This window comes from Bemisia tabaci, chromosome 1, assembly GCF_918797505.1.
Source record: "Bemisia tabaci chromosome 1, PGI_BMITA_v3".
Lineage (NCBI taxonomy): Eukaryota > Metazoa > Arthropoda > Insecta > Hemiptera > Aleyrodidae > Bemisia > Bemisia tabaci.
In genome coordinates, this window is record NC_092793.1 from 62,414,887 (window position 1) to 62,437,613 (window position 22,727).

Below are 22,727 nucleotides of genomic sequence, written 5' to 3' on the forward strand. Positions count from 1 at the left end.
GTCGCTCAGGTGGACCCTGAATTTGTAAATTTAATCAGATGGGGGGGGGGGGGGGCTCGGCCTCCGGCTCCCCTGAGCCTTATCAGAGAAGATTTTTGGTACAATGGGACCCCTCAAATTCGGATTCCTTGGAGTTCAATACCCAAGAAAACCTTCTTTTTCCCGAGTTTCCACGTCCATTTCGCGAATTTTCATTTTTTGAAAGGGGGCTCCGTCCCCAATCCCCAAGGAGTCAGTATTCAGGACACGGATGGGACGACCTTGGACTTCTTGGTGTCGATTTAAGTTGAAAAGCTCCGCACTTTCCGATTCCAATTAAATAATTACACAATTCTGACACAAACCTTGACTCTTGAAGTACAGACACCACCCCCTATACCTTCCAAAGGGAGTCGAGGGGACTCTGGGACCAAGAAATTCAGATTCCTTAGAGGCGATTCCCCATTCGTCCCCGCGGTCCTGGACCTCGCATGACCCAAATTAACCAAAAAAAAAAAAAAAAAACCCCTGGTGCGGTAGGTAGGTAAGAGCCTATAGTAAAGTGAAAATATTTCAATCAAATCGGAGAAAGTTCAACGAATTCTGTTTGAAGTCCTTTTGAGATAAGGTGTATTCACTTTAAATACTGAAATATGGCAAAAATGTTGGCTATCTCTCTCTTATCAGATGTATACATAACCTCTAATTATGCATATGAGTGTATTTTTTGTGATAACCATAAAAAAAATGGTGAGAAGTGAGGCAACATCTGCATAATTGAAGCCTCTTCTCATTGGTCACACCCGTAACGTGTAACACCTGTAACGCATTTTTACCCATCAATTGTTGAAATAAAAATTTGGAAAAAATACTCCGAAGCTGTACTTGACTTGAAGACGTATGGAAAAAATCGGCATCTCAAAATGACATGAATTAAAATAGTTACGTTATAAAACCCATGTTTTGCGTTACGGGTGTGACAGTCAGTACACTAAGTTTTAAAAGTTACATAAAAAATACAGTCTTCCTTTTAAAAATTGAAACTTTGCAGGAGCACATTGAATCAGTTCCTGGACAACTGCAAACATAACCTGAAACTTTTTTTTTTTTTTTTTTTTTTTTTTTTTTTTTTAGAGTTTAGTGGCTTCTATTCCTTTAGGAATCTACAGCCATCTATAGGCACTATTTATTGTCCGAAGACATCAGGGAGTTTGGTAGACATCCATGCTCGGGCTTACAAATTTTCACGGATTAAGGCCGAGCGAATTCTGCTTACAGATCCATTCGTCAGTTCCATGAAAATTTGTCGCCACCACCGGGATTTGAACCCGGGACCTAATGACCTAGAGTCAACCTGAAACTTGGTTTTGGCGGGAACGCCAGAAAACAAGTCGGGCATTTTGAGTTCACGAATGACGTTTCCAATGCTCATGCTGGGCATTGGATGTTCTCCCAGTAAAGTGTAAAGTCTCCGAATACGTACTTCAAATTAATTTTTTTTTTAAATTATAAGGGTTCGAAAAAAATGAATGATCATTTAGGTATTCCTCTGTAACCACCACAGTCCTTTTCTTTAATTACTGTCCCAGTTTGATTTTTTTTGCCATCTTGAAGTTTTGTGACGTCAGGCGGGTACCACTTTTGCCAGGCGACTAACCGAAAAATCTGTAGCGCGCATTTCAAATCTTCGCCTGCCCCTGCTCTCATCAAGATGAGAAGCGGAGGAGGACGCGAAGCATTGTTTGATAAGCGTGATGATGATGAGGTACTTATGTGCCGGTTCAAGCTGAATTCTAGTTTGTTAGTTCTGAATGATGAAAGAATCTCGGAGGATCGAAATATGAATAATTCTTACCTATAGCTTGCAAAATAACACCCTGAGTTAAGAATTTTTCCAGTATCGTTGCAATATCAGTGGAGTACCTAATAGCGGCACCCAGTGTCACAGTAGGTATGTCATACACGATGTAGGTAATTCTCATCCAAATAAGAGAAGAATAAATATTTACCTTCATTACCACCAAGTAGATGAAAGTTCCACTGTGAACTTAGTTGGCCAATAAAAATGCAAACAATGAAGCAATTATTTTCATTTCCTGACTCCAAATGGTAATAATTATGGTAAGAATTCTAAGGCATAGTATAAACTGTATTTATCATTCCTCAATTGATACAAGGTTGACTGTTTGCATGGAAATGATAGTACATTGGTTGGCTAATCTATTTTTCTAAACTTTAGATTAAGTTGACGAAGGTAGCAGGTTATCGTCAGCAAGAGCTGTTGATAAATGTAGTTTAGAATGGTCTATTTTAATTCTTCCAGAGGAGCATCATTAGTATTCAATAGAAAACTCTCAGGGTTCTCTGTGATACTATGCCACCTCTTATCAAGAATGTTTGTGCTGATGTTGTTGCTATAATGGTGATGGAAGAGATAATTTTGGTAAAAGTCGGACAAATATGAGGATGCCAAGTTTATAAGAAAATCTCACAAACCAAAGTGAAAATTGTTTCATGCCTCTGCAATTTTCAGCTTCGCGCTAGGTTCTCGCAAGAAGGTCAACACAACGTGCTGATCTAACTTTTGTGGAATTTCTTGTTAATTTTAGAATGTGTGCCCAAGTCACGGTAAGTATTCCACAAGAATTGTAAATCTGAAAAATCTAGAAAAATAACAAGTACTTCTCAGCCTCCGTGCAATTTGCACCCTGCTCACAAATTTTGAAGAATAGAGAACACTTTACCCTCAAAACATTACTCACACTGATTTTGGACTAATAATTATATGTGTACGATGGTGGATCTGAGCTGTACTTACTTACCAAATTTTGTTGAGCGAAGTTGTTACTTAGGGGAAATTCATTAACTGCTGCCAAGGATTCACAAACTCTGACCTTGATAAATATTTCCGACATATACTTGAGATACAGTCAGATGTTTAGAATTCTGGACATTCAGTTATTGTTCACATACAAAAGAAATTGACTTACAAATACAACTGTTTTATATTTACATAACTGCTCAACAGAACATACCGACAGTTGTGATTAGGTTCTCGATAGCACTCTGATAGCGGTGATAGCTAAAGGATCCCTCGAGTTAGTTGAAGGGGTGAATTACTGATTTAAAGAGTGATAAGTCATACTGGGACTTTTTCGAAGAGATTTAAAGGAAAGAATTGGAAAATGCTTAACTATAAAATTGAACGTACAGTATCCGACTGGAATGAATTTAGCTACAACGGCCGTCAACTACAATGAGCGCCGTATCCGGGTACGGCGCTCCGCCGCACACTGGGCTCGAGTGCCGCCAAATGCTACTCCACGCAAGCGACCCCATCCTCATTCGACTTAATAAAAGAGCAATTGGACGCCCTTCCCCATCTCCCCCCACCCCCCCAAATTTACACACACAAAAACCCAAACAATTACCAGCAAAAGATAGTTAATTTATTGAAGAGCTTCTCCGAATTATTTAATGGCCTTTAAATTATGATTTCAATTATGACATGAATTCTTACGAATCTCAAGAAAATGAAACACGTGGAACGAGTATCCCATAACCCCCCCCCCCCCCCTAACCAACACGACCACATACCCCAACCCCCCCCCCCCCCGCCGTACGGGAGGAAATTATAAAGGGACGGAAATCCACTCGGGAGTATTCTAGGAGTTCGAACAAGCGAAAAAAAAATCATGTCACCGCGGAAAATCTCGGGAAATTCTCTATTCCTTACGCCTACCTATATTCGTTACCTACAATGATGAAACGATTTTTCCAAGGGAAAACTGTTTTATGTCCATTCGGTTTCGGAGCTGAAATCTACCTACGAGCATCCTAGGACTCCAACTAGGCAAAAAAAAACATCATGTCACCGCGGAAAATCTCGGAAAATTCTTAATTTTTTAGGAACACAGAAACTCCTTACCTACAATGATGAAATGATTTTTCCAAGGGAAAACTGTTTTATGTCCATTCGATTTCGGGGCTGAAATCTACCTACGAGCATCCTAGAACTCCAACTAGGCAAAAAAAACATCATGTCACCGCGAAAAATCTCGGAAAATTCTTCATTTTTTAGGAACACAGAAAATCCCTACCTACAATGATAAAATGATTTTTCCATGGGAAAACTGTTGCATGTCCATTCGGTTTCGGGGCTGAAATCTACTTACGAGCATCCTAGGACTCCAACTAGGCAAAAAAAACATCATGTCACTGCGGAAAATCTCGGAAAATTCTTCACTTTTTAGGAACCCAGAAAATCCCTACCTACATTGATAAAATGATTTTTTCAAGGGAAAACTGTTGCATGTCCATTCGGTTTCGGGGCTGAAACCTACTCGGGAGCATCCTAGGAGCTAGAACAAGCAAGAAATACATCGTCCTGCTTTTAATTAGTAAACCTTTTTCGCTATGACTTTCTGAAAAAGGTTATATAAGCAAGAAGCAAATTTTTTCAATCCGACTTAACTTCCCATTTTCTCACTTTCAGTAGTACCCAGAGTTAAGAAATTTCATGAAAGATTATAAAAAGAAATTTCATAATGAAATTTCATGAAATTTCGTGAAATTTCATTTAACACGCAGAATTCAGGATTAAACCCTTGAAACTTATGAATCTCCTTAAGTTCATTTGTATGCACGTGGTAAACTGTGAAAGGGAACTTTAGAAATGCCCAGAAAGTTGAGTAAAACAGCAAAAACATAATTTTGAATTTTTTTTCTTAAATTTTGGTTGAACACACAGCGCACAGCCGTACCAGTTGAACACCAAAATAAATTTTACGGATAAAGTAAGACGTTAGCTTTCATATTTGGAGCAAAACAAATTTCTTGACTATAAAGAATCCTAGTACCCCCTAATAGTATATCGTTCTATTTTGGTACAAAAGAGAGGGATCTTGAACTATCTTTGAAACAATTTAAATGATTTTTTCATTTGTCTCTGATTTTTTTCAGAAATTAACAGTTTGAAATTTGAAGTTAGGGTCCCCGGTTCCCCTCCCCTTGATAAGCCAGAACTGCCAGAAGAGAAAGAGTAAGAGAATAAGACCAGAAGAGAAAAGCTGAGAGAAGTCCGCGCTCCAACTGGTCTAATTGACGAATATTATTCTCTTTAAAAATAAAAACAAATTCTGTTAGAAAAAATAAGCATTTTTGACATTTTGTCGGTCGAAAGAAATTTCATGAAATTTCTTGTGAAATTTCATGAAATTTCATTCGATGAAATTTCTTTTAGCAACTCTGCCTATTCGTCTGAAATTCTGCAAACTTTTAAGTATGTCAATTTCCGCTTCACGTTTAACATGGGTGCCTAATCCCATCTACCGTCACGCTATTAATGTAAAATCTTCCCAAGCACTTTGTTATGCTAACGTTTTTAAAATTATATTGTTCTCTTTTTTTCTTTCTTCTTTTTTTTTGTTTTCTTTTGGTTGATGCATTACGAGGCTTGACTGAATTTGCGGGCACAGAAAAGAAACCCCGCAATTTTAAAAATCGCGCCATGATACATCGACTATCGCTCACTCTACTTAGAGTCCCTTTATACTGAGAGTCAAGACAATTTGAATCCATTTCTGATTGGTTCCCGTATTTTAGGCCTCCACAGTGTCACAAACGGGAATAAAGATTACATTTTCACCAATTGCAAAGATTATAATCTGAAATGGACCAGGGAATTACGGGTTCGGCCAGGAACAAACGGAATGAGAGGAGGAACGGAGAAAGGCATTTGAGAATGGGCCGATCAAAGATTACGAAAAACGTTCAATTTCTGTAATCTTTATTCCCGTTTGTGACATCCATGAGCCGAATTGTCTTGACTCTCAGTATAAAGGGACTCTAACTCTACTGGATCATTTTTGCATGATGACGCCGCCCCGCCATTCAACGAGCTCCACTAACCAACCACTAATAAAGGCAAGATGGCGGTTCGCGTTCCCCTCGTTCATGTGGATTGTTAGTGTTCTGGATCTAGCTGATGTAAGTTCATAATTTTCTTTTCCAAACGCGACTTTCAAACGCACCATAAGTTGGTTTGATGGAATTATCGCAAATTATGGACAATTTTTGTGTTTTTTTTCCCCTTTTTATTCATTTTTTACTAAAATCGGTTTTGATGATATTTCATTAATTAAATATTAAGAAGATGGGTAGATGTCAACAATCACCTTTCAGAGATTCTCTAGATTCAACCTTCTCTCTTAAAAAGAACTCTAGTTCTAACAGTAGACCATATGAGGAAGTAACATTTTCTTTTCCAAACGCGACTTTCAAACGCACCTTAAGTTGGTTTGATGGAATTATCGCAAATAATGGAAAATTTTTGTGTTTTTTGCCCTTTTTATTCATTTTTTACTTAAATCGATTTTGATTATTTGTCATTACTTAATTATATTTAATGAATAAAACTATATTATTTTAAAGGATTTTCGTTGTTGATGTTTTTCCTTTTTTCAGTCAGAAATAAATAATTTTCATGTCATTATTCCATGAATAATGTACGTGTTTTTAAACGCTGATTTATTGTATCGTAAATACAGTTTTTTTTTTTTTTTTTTTTTTTAAAGAAATATATTCATTGTAAGCTTCCAATTGAAGGAAATATGTACAATTATCATAAGATGAAAGTAAAAAGGAAGAAAAAGTGACAACAGGTTAATGACTTATAAATGTAAAATACAAGAGAAAAAGATAATTGAATATACCAATTATTTAACTTTGAATTGCAAGAGAACATCCAAAACAGAGAATGTTGAAATTAATATTAGAGGATGATTAGCTTAAGGTATGGATAATTTACCTACTTCCGTAATATTTTTATGTTGCACGAGAGTGCTGAAAGCGGTAGGTGAGAGATTTGCTCTGCTTGAGCTGTAATGATGCGCTCTAGTATGGTGAGGCGCTTATCAAAATTATGATAAGACAAATTGGCGTCAGTACTAGGTGTCTTAGAATTTTGATTGGGTTTGCCTCTAAGTGCATTAGCATAGGAACCTGCATTCTTTTGAACAGTCAATGGATTTGATAGGTTGGAGGGTGGAATAGCCTTATGATCATTGAATTTTGCTAATCTTTTCTTCTTAAGATCTTTGTATACTTGGCAACCCTTATAGTTACCAAAGTGTTGTCCGCCACATAGGGCGCAAGTAGGAGGGGTGTTATTTTCTAGAAATTTTTTTTTTTCATTGCAAGCATCTGAGGCATGAAAGTCACCGCAAATTATGCATCTAGATTGTCTAAAACAGTAGTTTTTTTATGTCCATTAGCTATACAATTTTGGCATTGGACAATAGCTTAATTTTTTAAAGGAAATTCAATTTAAATTAAGAAGTTATTGATAGAGGTAATTTTTTCTAATTTTTTGACAATATTTAAATTCGCGTTTGCTTCAAATAAGAATAATGGTAGTGGAGCCTTAGTAATAAAATGTCTTATCTGTGTGACAGAAATTATTGATAAGCCTTGAGAATTTAATGATGACTTGATTTCTACGATTGAGTAATCGGTAGGAAGACCTCCTATCATGCACTTGTTAATTTTATTTTCTCTGTACTGAAATGTATGAAAATTAATCTTTTCAGATTTAAAATGATTACCTAAAGAGTATGCTGTACTCCTCTTGATTTTTAACCGCAAGTTTGACTGGGGACTTGTTAATAATTTGCATATTTACATCCTTTTGGATTACATCCTTACATCCTTACTTGGATCAACTTCTTGTTTCTCCAACGGAGGAAAATTTGTTGATAGAATAGGAGAGTAACAATTTGACTGGTTGATTAGGAATTTTTCGCTGTTCCGTCTAGTTTTTTCGGTTTATATGTGATATATTTACTTTTTTTATATGGGAGGGGGGGGGGGGCACACTTTTCGGCCCCAGAACGTCTCCCTTCAATCGGACTTCTGTAAGTTTGAGTCAATCGGTATGAACTAGTCAGTACCTAAAGCAGAAAGATTTCCCACCAAGGTACTTTTTCTTAAAGAATTTATAGCTTATTATGAGGCTTCATCTTTTTATTTGATACCCCCTGAACTAAAGAGGTAGTCAAGGGGGCAGGGAATTCACAAGGTTATCACTGAAAGAAAAATCTCTATATTACCGTGCAATAAAACGAGAATAAACATCGAAGCGACAATAGGCGACAATCTTCATAGGCGTCAGATATTTTTTATTCTATAATATTTGTCATTTTTTTATTTTTTTGGGCAGCTTATTTCAAAGCTAACGGGCACAGAAAAACAGTGCGCAATTTCGAACATCCCGCCTCAACGGTTCGACTACTGCGCACTCTACTGGATCTCAATCTCACAGGCGGGCGCGGGCGGGGCTTAACGAAGGGAAGGAGGAAGAATTCAAAACAACAACATAACCTCCAAGATTCACGAGTGCCCGGTAAATATCGAGTAAACATGTGTTCTTTCGTTCTTTCTCATGGAGACCTGCATAAATAATAGTTCAAAAAATGTCTATTTCGTACCGTGTTCTTACTCTCAGAGTGCAATTAATACGCTTCATGAGATCAGTTTTCGTCCCTCCAAAACAGAGGTCCTTTCTCCAACAATTTTTTAAGAAGCCACCTGATGTACCTGAAGCTGCTTGAATTGTTTTTTTCTGAGTCACGGACATCGTTCATAATTTTCCAATGGTAAGATGTCTCTTTCTCACTAATTTTACCTCCTGGATGCTGCCAGTAAGTTGTCAAATCAAGTTATGGCTCAATTTTGAGTGTAAATTGTATACAAACTCTCAGTTCAGTTTAGAGTTTGGCTCAAAGAGAGGAAGTCATCCTAAGTTGAGATTAGAGCAAAATGTTGATATCCTGACCCATCGAACTAAAAATATTTTGTCATCTTTTAATTTTCAACTCCCTAGGGTCTGCATCAATTTCTATCGCAGTGAGAGCTCACTGCTCATTCTCTCTCTAAGTTTGCATTTTTCCGAGTCTAATAAATTGATTTAGTACTCATGTTATGATTGTACTTCAATTGAACGTTATTGATTGTGACTTACTTATTGTTAAATTTTACTTGATGCAAAAGAGAAAATGCGAATTTGACCGAAGCTTTGCTACTGCCGACACAGAAAGTCTCATTAAGAAATTGAGGCTCCAGATGTGAAAAAGGCACTTCTCGGTTGTCATGTTTCAGAATCTCCTATAATATTTCACTCATTGTAAGGAAAGTGAATGAATCTATTTCCCTAAAAATTTCACTGAATATTCCCTATGATTCTAAAATTTTCTATGAAAAGAATTCTGGCAAATTAACCCATTTAATTCTTCTCCAGGGGATTAACTAGCAACAGAAATTTGAAACACTGCAATCGAGAAGTGCCCTTTTCGCATCCAGTGCCTCAATTGAGTCAAATCGTCACATTCCAACATAGAACATCTCAGCACTCTCAGCCTTTGATTTTCAATATGAACTCTGTTTCAATAGTTCTTGCATTCCTCCATATCTTCCCAATCAAACGTCAGGTTTAGAAGCAAGATCGAAATAGGTGCAGGTACAAGACATTTTTTCTTTTATTTGCTTTTGACTCCCTACAAGTCCTTTGCAAATGTTTTGCCGAAGTTGAATCATCATTAAGGCAGGAATCATCTAGTGATTAAAGAAAGGAGAAGAGTGGGTGCCATTGAGCCTGTGAGAAATATTCTGAAGAATACTTCTCGATTCTCCGCTCCTTCATCTGGCACTTAATCGATATTTTAATTAGGTACAATCCTTATGCGGCATAAACTCCCTTTCAATATTTCAGTTATTTAGTGGCCTAGAATGTCGTTGAATCGTGAGGTTTAACTAAAAGCCCTTTCCACTCCTTGCAAGTTTTGCTGCAAGTGAGCCGAAAGTGGGAGTCATCACTCATCGATGAGTGATGACTCCCACTTTCGGCTCACTTGCAGCAAAACTTGCAACGTGTGGAAAGGGCCAAAAGCTGGACCAAATCCTTTTAGTGCCCAGTGAAGCAAAAAATTCCAACTTTGAAAACGGAATAAATTATTTGCTGGCTGAGTAGGGATTTTCCAGAGGGAACCCTATCAAAACGGAGTATTGACTATGGCTTCTTTTAAAGTCCTTCATCTGTTCTATAAAACAATTAATGAATGATGTTATCTTATAAGAAAGAGGTGCACAATCCTCCTGATTTACATTTTTAGGGAGCTAATGAAAAAATATAATCTCCCTCCGATTTTCTGTGAAATTACTACATAAACGGCTTAAGTCCGCAGCCATAGATCTCTTTTGCGGTCTTTGAAAATCCCCACCTCTATTTTATTTTTTAAAAAAAGAATAAATCGATATCATTCCTTGAAGTTTTTGCAGAATTTTCTTAGCACTGAGACGAAAAATCACGGTAGTTCTTAAGAATTGCGTTCATTAGTTTTTCTTTTAAAAATTAGAGTATGCGCGTAATAACGTCGCAGACTTCCTGTCGCGACGGTCCTTTCCGCAGTGACATGATATTTTTTTTTTCTTTTTCTTTTTCTTTTTCTTTTTTTTTTGCGTAATCGGACTCGTAGCATGCTCCTGAGTTGCTTTCAGGCCCCGAAACGAATGGACATGCAACAGTTTTCCCTTGGAAAAATCATTTTATCATCGTAGGTAGGGATTTTCTGGGTTCCTAAAAAGTGAAGAATTTTCCGAGATTTTCCGAGGTGACATGATGTTTTTTTTTGCCTAGTTGGAGTCCTAGGATGCTCCCGAGTAGGTTTCGGCCCCTAAACCGAATGGACAAACAACAGTTTTCCCTTGGAAAAATCATTTCACCATTGTAGGTAAGGATTTCTGGGCGTCCTAAAAAATGAAGAATTTTCCGCGGTGACATGATGCTTTTTTTGCTCAGTCGGACTTCTAGGATGCACTTGAGTAGATTTTAGGCCCCAAACCGAATGGACAAACAACAGTTTTCCCTTGGAAAAATCATTTTATCATTGTAGGTAAGGATTTCTGGGCGTCCTAAAAAATGAAGAATTTTCCGAGATTTTCCGCGGTGACATGATGTTTTTTTTGCTCAGTCGGACTTCTAGGATGCTCTTGAGTAGATTTTAGGCCCCAAACCGAATGGACAAACAACAGTTTTCCCTTGGAAAAATCATTTCATCATTGTAGGTAAGGATTTCTGGGCGTCCTAAAAAATGAAGAATTTTCCGAGATTTTCCGCGGTGACGTGATGTTTTTTTTGCTCAGTCGGACTCCTAGGACGCCCTTGAGTAGATTTCAGGCCCCAAACCGAATGGGCATGCAACAGCTTTCCCTTGGAAAAATCATTTTATCATTGTAGGTAACGAATATAGGTAAGCGTAAGGAATACAGACTTTTCCGAGATTTTCCGCGGTGACATGATGTTTTTTTTGCTCAGTCGGACTTCTAGGATGCTCGGGAGTAGGTTTCAGCCCCTAAACCGAATGGACAAACAACAGTTTTCTCTTGGAAAAATCATTTCATCATTGTAGGTAAGGATTTCTGGGCGTCCTAAAAAATGAAGAATTTTCCGAGATTTTCCGCGGTGACGTGATGTTTTTTTTGCTCAGTCGGACTCCTAGGACGCCCCGAAGTAGATTTCAGGCCCATAACCGAATGGACATGCAACAGCTTTCCCTTGGAAAAATCATTTTATCATTGTAGGTAACGAATATAGATATAGGCGTAAGGAATAGAGACTTTTCCGAGATTTTCCGTGGTGACATGATGTTTTTTTTGCTCAGTCGGACTCCTAGGAAGCCGCTGAGTAGATTTCAGGCCCCAAACCGAATGGACATGCAACAGCTCTCCCTTGGAAAAATCATTTTATCATTGTAGGTAACGAATATAGATAGGCGTAAGGAATAGTGACTTTTCCGAGATTTTCCGCGGTGACATGATGTTTTTTTTGCTCAGTCGGACTCCTAGGAAGCCGCTGAGAAGATTTCAGGCCCCAAACCGAATGGACATGCAACAGTTTTCCCTTGGAAAAATCATTTTATCATTGTAGGTAGGGATTTTCTGTGTTCCTAAAAAATGAAGAATTTTCCGAGATTTTTCGCGGTGACATGATGTTTTTTTTGCTCAGTCGGACTCCTAGGATGCTCTCGAGTAGGTTTCAGCCCCTAAACCGAATGGACAATCAACAGTTTTCCCTTGGAAAAATCATTTCATCATTGTAGGTAAGGATTTCTGGGCGTCCTAAAAAATGAAGAATTTTCCGCGGTGACATGATGCTTTTTTTGCTCAGTCGGACTTCTAGGATGCTCTTGAGTAGATTTTAGGCCCCAAACCGAATGGACAAACAACAGTTCTCTCTTGGAAAAATCATTTTATTATTGTAGGTAAGGATTTCTGTGCGTCCTAAAAAATGAGGAATTTTCGGAGATTATCCGAGAATATCAGAGGGAGGGGGGGGGGGGTATTTTTTGGAGGTGGAAAGCGTTATTGTCTATTGTAGAAGGGATGTGGATAGTAGGAAAGGATTCGGCGGTGAAGACGTATGGTCCGCGGCACCCGGGCCCAGTGTGCGGCGGAGCGCCGTATCCGGGTGTCGCGGCCATTGTAGTTGGCGGCCGTTGTAGCTAAATTCATTCCAGTAACAATCCGCCATTGTATCAAAGCTAACACACAAATGAAACAAACGGTAAACCCAAGGGGGAAAGAGTACGTAAATAGATTTTGTTTTATAAGGAAAATGGTGAAAAAGTTAGGAAATTCAAATTGGAAATTGAAGCTTTAAGATATAAAGAACTTTAGATAATTAATACAGTTTACTTAGAAATGGAGTTAAAGAAGGCAAAGTTATGGAAACTAGGAAAGAACAGGGTATTTTGTAGGAAAGGGTTGGTAGGTCTAGAATTGAATCGACGTATCGACATATTGAACAGTGACTATCGATAGTCTCGAAAAACCCGTGTAAAATACACACTAATACTATAAGCTGTTATGAGGGATCTTATGGAAATGCACACACACATACAAAAAATCGCTCGATAGCCATAAAAATCCCCATTTAAACACGGCAAAACCCCACTAGCGATCGAGATTTTTGCATTGATGAAACGGCGAGGGTGATAGGAAAGTTATCCCCAGTTGATCACTGGGAGAACAACATTGCTACTAAACTGTCACTCTTTTTACAGTAGGATGAAGTTAAGCGACGGGGTTACAAAACACGTAGAAATTGCGAGAAAAAAAAACAAAACGGAGGTAAAACCTTATGTTTCAAAAAACTAGGAGTATTAAGGAGTCCAAAAATAAATATCGTTGGGTCATTTGAAGGGGGGGGGGGGGGAACCCCCGGACTACCTAGACGTGGAATGACCCATATCATCGAAAACTAAAGTAGTGTCTGTATTTTTTTTTACCCTCAAACTGTTTTCGCATGAACTAAACAATTTCAGTTCTCATTTAAAGGCGCATTTTGTCCTGCTGCGTCACATGTAATATCCTTATGGTATAGTATTAATAATTCCACTTACGGAAAAGAAAAAAAATATGAAAGACAGAATGATAGACAGATTTATAACGTAGTCTCATACCTTTTTTGCACTTATTAAATACGAAAAAATGTGGCAACCCTGTTAAAAAAGCGTACCCTCAGAAGCGCAGCAACTCAATTTAATAATACTATTACGATTCACTAGAAAGAATTTATTTACTGTACGATATGTAAGGTCATATATGTGAAACATGAACTTAATCCTATTTTATTGATGAGTCGACTTTATTTTTAACAAAATTACAAAAATGGGTTTCTCGCAGTTTCCCGCAGCAAAGCTGTGATGCAAATGAATGTTGAGGATTTAAAGAAAAAATATCTGGCCTTAAAACTCTAAAGAAACTTAAAGAAAAAACTGCAGACAGCTTTTTCGATGGAATTTTAAAGATTTTTTAGGCACATTTTCTAACAAGCTTTTTGGACAGTGAAAAGTTCGCAATGGAAAAGGTGTATACATCAAATGAAAGCTCTTTCTTAGGAGAAGAGGTCCTAGTGAACACATTTTCATCCTGCGCGACCGCTGAGCCGTGATAAGGCCTTACACGGTTGCAGTTCAGGACGCGTTTTTATATATTATCCGTATAGTGTGAGAGGTACCCAAGTTCCCTCCTCCAATACATCGCTGCTGGGCGATTATTCGATGAAATTTTGATGAATCCTCATCCCTTGGAGAGGCACTTTAACAAATTCCTCATCATCAATACAGTACTGGACACTCTTAAAGACGGTATTTTTCGCGTAAAACGGGCCTCCCTGGCCCACAGTGCCCCCCCCCCCCCCCCCTAGGATGTTCAATAAATGAAAAAAATTAACTTTCAATATGCCTCTATCTACTGTAATCATTTTATTTTGCTATTTTACTGAAACATTTCACCCTATGGACGATCAACTTTGTCACTCATGTTTCTTACATTTGACATCCGCGGTCGGAAACTTGAGGCCCGCAGTGACTCTCTTTTGAATTGAAATTTCCACGTTTCAAATTGTCAAACTATGTCGCTTCTCGCATTAATATAGGGTAAAATTTAATGACCTACAATATTAATAACTCGCCCCTCCTCCGCCCCCGGCTTAAACCTGATTGGTAACTTTCTGCTGTAAGTTCAACGGTTTAAGAGGAAAATCGGTCATTCTCGTGAAATCCGGGATTGATGTGAACCATCACTTTTTTCGTGATGAAATTTTCTGGCGTCCAATGTCATTAAATGATACTCAAAACAGAGTATCTTGGCGTAAAATTTCATCCTCTATAAATTTTGTTCAGTAACATTTGGCGATAAAACAATACCTACTTTGGGCGTAAAATGGAAATTTAGGAGTAAAACGGGCTTTTGGGAGTTTTTGAAGAAGTTTGGGGTGAAATTTTTACTGCTTTTTGGCGACTTTTATCTATTCGGATTCTACTCATATTTCTGTGTTTTTTATGAGCAAAAACCTTGTATTGCAATTTTATCCGGGTCAGACCAAATCTGGCCCCGACTAATACAAAAGAGAAGCGTTTGAAGGAAAACGAAGGAGTGATATCCACATTCGAGGATGGTTGAACTGCTGATTTATTTAAAAATGGCCCGGCCCGGTTATATAAGTATTAAAAAAAAACTAAATAACGGAGCCTGTTCATCTCTATTGTTTACGATCAGAACATACAGCCGATTTCGAAAATCAATCAACCTAAAAGATTGCAGTATTAGTAACTTTTTTACAAGCACTCAAAGATTCAGAACGAGCCCGCCAGTCACTTTCCGGTAAACAACTCAGGCACTCGATACACTACATCGAGTTCGAGGGTCAAAACGATCGCAAAGGTGTTGCATTACGTATACGCGCCAAAAGAAAGAAATAAGGAAGAAAGAAAGTAGTAGTAGTGATGCACATTCATTTTAAAGCGGTGTTAAAGTATCTATGGTCATTTGCGTTTCTCTGATTGGAATACAATAGACAGGGAGGGAGAGGGGGGTGGAGAGAAGGAGGGGGAGAGAGGGAGAGAGGGAGAGAAAGAATGAGAGTAGTAGTAGTGATATAATTTTATTTTAAAGCGGTGCTTTAGCATCTAAGGCCATTTACACCTCTAAAGAAGGCGGTAATAGTAATAAATTTACATGGAAATTAAGGTTACATCAGTAAAAATACAAAAGGGTAGAGAGGAAAGGTTAAATTTTGAGATTAGTGGAGCGCATAAATTCAAAAAGTTTTACAGGATGAGTATTTAGAAGTAAATTTTTAAGAGAGGGTAAGGGGTAGGGAAAAAAACGTTTTCGGATTTCTTTATAAAGTGGACAACTTATAAGAACGTGATCTACCGTTAAGGGGGAATTTGGACAAGAAGTGCAAGCAGGACGGTTTGATTGGGTCATCAAATAGCTATGGGAAAAATTTGTGTGACCATTTCTCAGTCTAGTTTGGACTACTTGTTGAAGTCGAGTCAAATGAAAGTGTTCGGATGAAGGTGAAGTAGGCAATGCAGGGGGCATTTAGCATTGGTGAAATGCTGCCACTCAGTTACCCAATGGTGGAGAATTCTTCCTTTTATATCTAAAAAACAGATCTTTAGAGGTAACCGATCCCTTCGGGAAGGGGCCAATTGAAAGGCTAGACTCCCTGGCTGCAGAATCTACTCGAACATTACTCGGAATTTTAACGTGTCCTGGGCACCAACAAAACCGGATAGAGAAATTTTTAGATATAAGGGTGAAGACTAGATTCTGGATCTGGGTAAGGATTGGGTGAGGATTATTGGGGTCACCTAAAGCACTTAATACACTATATGAATCTGAACAAATAATTGATTGTTTACAGTCTGTATTATGGACATACTTTAAGGCTTTGGGGATAGCTAGAGCCTAGAGAGAGAAAGAAGGAAAGAAAGTAGTAGTAGTAAAATAATTTTATTTTAAAGCGGTGCTTTAGCATCTAAGGCCATTTACACCTAAAGAAAGAAAGAAAGAAAGAAAGAAAGAAAGAGAAAGAAAGAAAGAAAGTAGTAGTAGTAGTAAAATAATTTTATTTTGAAGCGGTGCTTTAGCATCTAAGGCCATTTACACCTCTAAAGAAGGCAGTAATAGTATTAATTTACATGGAAATTAAGGTTACATCAGTAAAAATACAAAAGAGTTGAGGGGAAAGGTTAAATTTTGAGATTAGAAAGAAAGAAAGAAAAAAAGAAAGAACGAACAAGAAAGTAGTGGTAGTAGTAGCAACGTACATTTATTTGAAAGCAGTGCTTTAGCATCTAGGACAATTAATACCTCTGTGATTATATTAGAAAGGAAAGTAGTAGTAGTAGTAAAATAATTTTATTTTAAAGCGGTGCTTTAGCATCTAAGGCCATTTACACCTCTAAAGAAGACAGTAACAGTAATAAATTTACATGGAAATATCAGTAAAAATACAAAAGGGTTGAGGGGAAAGGTTAAATTTTGAGATTAGTGGAGCGCATAAATTCAAAAAGTTTTACAGGATGAGTATTCAGAAGTAAATTTTTAAGAGAGGGTAAGGGGTAGGGAAAAAAACGTTTTCGGATAAGAGGTTTGTGATGAAAAAAAGGAGACGAATTTGGAATTTGGAAGCGCACAGCGGTCAGCATGATTTTGAAGAGTTTGATCTTTAATTTACTACGTATTACCTGTATATTTTAAATGTGCTATCATACAATTCAGAAGTTCTTTAGGTACATATTAATCAAAACATTTAAAATGGTGCTTTGTCCCCCCCCCCCCCCCCTAGAAAATTCCAAGATCAAAGATAAAATAATTATCCATTGCAAAGGAATCAATCTATTAAAACATGAAAATCACTAACTTCTCATGAAAACTGAAAAAATTGTTTTAGTTCCTTCCTTAAAAAAATGGAATTTTCTGGAACGCTTAAAAAAATGTATCAACCAACAACTAAATAATGCATTAACTTATTATCGATGTATTAACTTGCAAATTATTTTTAATTACAGTTTGAAAATTGTAGAAAAACATTATGAAACGTTACCTAAAAGTCAATTGCAACAAGTTTCAGGGTAAACGGAAATCTCACAGCCTTTCCCGCTTCTTTCTAAGTTTCAACGTGACCTTGGTTTTCCTATGATACCTTCAACCAATTTGAGGGGCGGCTTCATTTTCAGGTGTGACGTAGAAAAGTACATTTCTTCGCTCGCCACCCCTCTAAAGACATAAAGCCGGAGCGCTAAAAGCAAAAAGTGAGGCAGCTTTTCGACCACCTCTACTATTGGCTAAAGGATTGGCGGCAAAATCGGGACAAGTTTGAAATTCAAAGGGGCGGGAGGTGAATGAAATTGGGTAAACAAGGTATTCTAGGTTGATTATTGCGCAAATTCACTAACCCACGGATATTTTCTAACTTTAAGTTATTTTTGGTCTATCATCGACCGATTAACCTTATTTGGGAGTAACGGTCGTAGGGAGTAACGGCAGGACCACTACGAGCAACAGAAAAATGAACTTTATCTGTGATTACTGCCTGTTCCCGAGCAAAAGTAGGTGTATTATAAAAATTTACCGTCCCAAATTTCTTCATATATTCGTTTTAGGCATTTAAAACACGTTTAGAGGAGGAAATGTGGAAAAATCAAGAGGACAAATTCAAATCAAATTTCCGTTTCCCGCCCATGGATTCCCGGGCTCATTTCCACACTCACACAAGTGTCCAGCGCCAAACATGGCTTCACTTTTTCCCCGTGCTTTTTAGATACGAGCACTCCGTCTTTATATTTTTGCACCCCTCTCTATATTTCTTCTATGCTCTTGTCTGACATAACCTAAAAGAGTATTCCGTTTTAGAAAGGGAGTGAAGATAATATTTGGAGGCAGTGTTATGTCCCCCAATGTAAGCGAATTCCGATGAACTCCGAATAAAGTAATCGCCGGTGGTAAAGTGTTCGGATGAATATGACCCGCACCCTTAACTTTCAGAGGTAATAATAAGATATCTATAAACTTTGCAGCTAAGAAAATTTTAGGAATGTAATCTATTTTTACCGCGAATTTATATTTAATTGCATTAGCAGAGGTGTCATCAGCTAGTCTGAAGAACATTTTGAGAATCTTGTCCTCCTTGTTTTGTTGAGCAGTTGCACCGTTTAACCCGAAGAGGAAACAAGAGCAGCAATTTGAATGGCGGGCAGAGTGGCATACACCTTACTTGTACGAGTTGTCTCTCATTGGCTAATCCGCCTGGTTTCCATTTTTGAGGACCTTATGGTAAATAACACGGGGACCGTTTTACATAGAAAATATCTCGAAAACGAGGAAAAATATACAAGTCGGAGATCTCGGACATTAATTCGTCAAATTTTTCTGAAGAGGTTGATGGGTAATAAATGACACTTTTTCTCAAACACACCGAGCAGTTCAACCTAAAATTTAGGGGTTTTTTTTCGTTTCGTCATACTTCACGTTGAAAAAAGAAAATTCCAGGTTGTTCTCTTACGTACATTTGAGGAAAAAGTGTCACGTATTACCGATCAGCCTCTTCAGAAAAATCTGAATAATTAATTCCTGAGCTCTCCGGCGCGTAAATTCCTTGATCTCGAGAAAGAGCTTTATGCGAAAACGGGTTTTTTTTGCCCCCTCTCCTCTCTGGAATTCCTCCAATTTTTGTCTCTTGATTACTCGTGCTTGAGCGCTCCTTCCCCCAAATTTTCAGACCCCCAAGAAATGTTGGGGGGTGCTGGGGGGGGGGGGGGGGGCTGGAAGTAAAAAACTGAGAGATATCGAGGTCCGGTTTCGACGAAAAATCGTCTAAAATTGCATAATTTAGGATTCTAAAGGTCAAAATCCCAAAATCACATTTTTAAGTTAACATGTGGGTTTTTTTTCAGTTTTTGAGTCCAGAAAATTCTAAACAAAGGATACACAAAGATCTCAATTTTTCATCTGAACCAAAACCAGTTTTTTGTTAAACTGTTCGTCTTTCTCCGCATCCAACGAGTGGTCCATTGAGCTGGGGAACCAAAGGGCTCGAGAGTTATATTGGACGATTGTAGTTTCAACTACAACTCCGTACAGGCCCACTAAGCGACCGGTCGACGCTCGGTGGGCCTCTAAAGTAGCGCTTCGGAGCTGTAATTTCAAAAAAGTGATTACTTTGGAAGAATCTGTAATTTCTGAACTCAGCCACCCTCACTAATCCCTAAAAACTTATTTAGCACGGTTTAAACATTCAATCTGTTTTAATAACACCCAAATCCGGCTTTGGAACAGTAGTTTGACGCGCGAAAATCGGTCGGCACGCGTAGAGCGGACACTACAATCGTCCATAACTCTCGAACCCTTTGGTCTCCCAGCTCAATAGACCACTCGTTTGATGCGGAAAAAGACGAACAATTGCGCTTGGGAGGAAATCATTAAACAAGATTTGAAGAAATTCCAAAGGAGGAAGGCGAAAAAAGCCGTTTTCGCATCAAGCTCTTTTCGATGAAAATTGAACCCCGAGTTATTTCCCATAAGGGCCTCGAAAAGGCACCACGCGGATCCAATCAGAGACCACTCGTAGAAGTAGGGGGTGCCACTCCGCCCGCCGTTCAAATTGCTACAGTTATTTTCTCTTTGGTTCAACTGCCGCAGCGTTTTACTATTCTACCACTCTAGTGGCGGGTCGAAAGCAATAAGCGCTGCCTGGCGGTTGAGCGCTTAAAATGGGCACAGTAATGAAATTATTAATTATGGGGAAAAGTCGAGCACTAGATCTCCGGTATGTGGCGAAAGGTGTGGAAAAAGTCAAAAGTTTCAGTTCAAAGGAGCGCATAAATTCAAAAAGTTTTACTATGATATACTATTTTTTTACAATCGTGAAACTTACCGCAGGAAAATTCTCGTACCAAAACTGTTGAAAATGCTCTTTTTCTAATCAAAGCACCTGCAAATTTATGGTTCCTTCTTCTAGTTTCAGATTAAAGCAAGGGAACACCGATGTCCGTGGAAATCTTGAAAATCAGCGATTCAACGGCTGACCAGATAACTTTTAGCGAGGATGAATGGACCAAAGGAGCGTCTTGGAACGTCGCGTGTTTTTCTGTAAAAGCCGTCTATCTGTATAAAGGCTATCGGCACAGTGAAAAAAAAAAAAAAAAAAAAAAAAGCAAAAAAAAAAGCATTATAAGCTGGCAGGGACTGATGTTTCGAGGGTTGACCGCATATTTGTTAGTCTTTTGTACTTTTGTAATGAAATTTCATAAATTAAAACACCCTCAAAAAGCAAATTGACGTAAAAAACGTATGCAATATCTTGAATGTTCACGTTTGAAATGCATGGGGACTAACCAATTCTATCGCATAGGTCAGCTTAAGTAAGATGATGTGAAGAAAGTTAGTGTTTCAAACACTCGCAATTAGGGTCAAATGGATAGATAGTTCACTAGCAAACAAAATAAATAGAGAGTGATAACTTCTCAAACAAAAAAATTTGCATGTCCGATCAATTACATATGTTGTATATTATGATATTGTGTAGAATATACAGGGTGATCCAAAAGTCCCTTCCACCCCCTCTAACTTTTTACCTAATTGAGGTAAAGATTTGAAACTTGGGAAAAATTCCTGGGTCAAAGGGAGCTACCTTTTAGCCCCCTTAGAATTTTCAGAGGGCCCCCCTTGGCGGGCAACGGACCCCAACTTTCTTTTCAAACGGAAAGACCCCCTTCGCGACAGCTCGTTCGAGAGAGCACAAAAAAAGAAAACTTTTCACGTAAATCCGAAGTCAATTACTCAAACCGTTTCAAAGTGGCGGCAGGCTAAAGTTCAAAATGGCCAAAATTGCCACTTTGGTTTTTTCCTGATGGATTTACCTGAAACTTGGAACTTAGAGGTATTTAGGCATGAGATTAACTTTGAACTCAGATTTCTAAAAAAAAAAGAAAAAAAAAAAAAAAAAAAAAAAAAAAAAAAACCAATTCGGTCATTTTGAACTTTAACCGGCAGCCATTTTGGAAATTTCGGTTTTTGTGAAATCTAACGTCAAATTCGGTTTTCTCGAGTCAAAATACCGATTTTTGCGCAGTTCCATCAACAAATAACCGGTGTCAATTGTCGGCCATCTTTAACTTTAACCAGTCGCCATTTTGAAAAGGTTTGAAATAATGACTTCAGATTTACGCGAAAAGTTTTCTTTTTTTTTTTTTCAAACGAGCTATCACGAAGAAGGTCTTTCCGTTTGAAAAAAGTAAGTTGGGGTCCGTTGCCTTTCAAGGAAGGTGGGGGGGGGGGGGGCATGAAAGTTTTAGGGAGGCCAAAAAGTAGCTCCCTTTGACCCAGGAACATCCCCCAAAGTCTCAAATTTGTACCTCAATTAGGTAAACAGTTAGAGAGGGTGAAAGGGACTTTTGGATCACCCTGTATATCTGTTGATAAGCGCCAAAAGATTGGGACTAAGTACATATTCACCGATTCAAGCTAATATCAGGGAAAATTTTGCAGTGACCTCAATGCTTGGAATGTAATTCGGGAGGTTTAGGACTCCATCTCGTTTTCGTCGTTGGATAGTGGTTGGATACATACAAACATTCGTGGAATTCATTTCATAATTACCTTCAAGATTTTTATGGATAAAACACACAGTTTGTACCAGTCTCAATTAATATTAGGCATTGTAAGTGGCAGTTTTCACGATTTGACATTCAGTTATTTGAAAATAAATATTAAGATGCTTTGATCTACTTGGCAGGGCGGGATTGGCCGTGCCCCTAACCGTACGGGCCCCGGTATCCTGAGTGATATTATTTTTTATTACAGCTATCTTTAATTATTTACCTCAGCGATAATTCGACTAGATCCCCTACAGGCATTTGGAATTTAAAAGACAGAGAGGTCCTAGGACTGGAATTTAGGGTGCCATGGAGTCCTTAAATTTTAATATTTTGTACTCACGAGGCTGAGTGCATGAAGCTGAATTTTCGGTATTTTATGAAATTAGCTTTCAATGATCCTTAAATGAGACAGTTTCCATAGACCCTTTGGCTTTAAACTATCAGTATAATGAGCCCGAAGTTTCGGTGGGCTGATAAGAGCAAGTTTCTTGAGGGCCCCTGAGGTTTAAATTATTGATTTGGAGAAAACCTGAGACAGACTTTCGGGGGTCATGGGGCCGCCAAACCTCAAGACCAAGATTTTATATGATGCACCATCTTCATCTGCGAACGAGTTTCTTTCGAATTAAAAATATATCAAAATCGACTTCAAGCTTCCATGTTAGAAGATCCTATTGAACCCAAATTTCTACTGTTACTTGAGAGGGCTCAACTGTTACTGTTACTCAGGGATCAGCGGAT

General features: G+C 38.2%; 1 protein-coding gene and 1 long non-coding RNA gene across 9 annotated transcripts in view; one reads left to right on the forward strand and one right to left on the reverse strand.

The window, feature by feature from the left end:
* LOC109034631 (uncharacterized) overlaps positions 1 to 20,663 on the forward strand; it is a 33,396-nt gene extending 12,733 nt beyond the window's left edge. Inside the window, exons 2-3 of the long non-coding RNA XR_011900630.1 lie at positions 8,198 to 8,380; positions 20,348 to 20,663. This is a non-coding gene — a long non-coding RNA (uncharacterized lncRNA). The remainder of the gene's footprint in view (positions 1 to 8,197; positions 8,381 to 20,347) is intronic.
* The window catches only part of Root (ciliary rootlet coiled-coil, rootletin), a 348,852-nt gene that overhangs the window by 289,462 nt on the left and 36,663 nt on the right, over positions 1 to 22,727 (reverse strand). The window contains exon 1 of one of the 8 annotated variants that reach the window (XM_072304996.1): positions 20,264 to 20,318. The exons of the other annotated variants lie outside the window; for them this stretch is intronic. The gene's annotated coding sequence lies outside the window, so the exon portion shown is untranslated. Of the gene's footprint in view, positions 1 to 20,263; positions 20,319 to 22,727 lie in introns of those variants that run through there. 8 annotated transcript variants of the gene reach the window in all.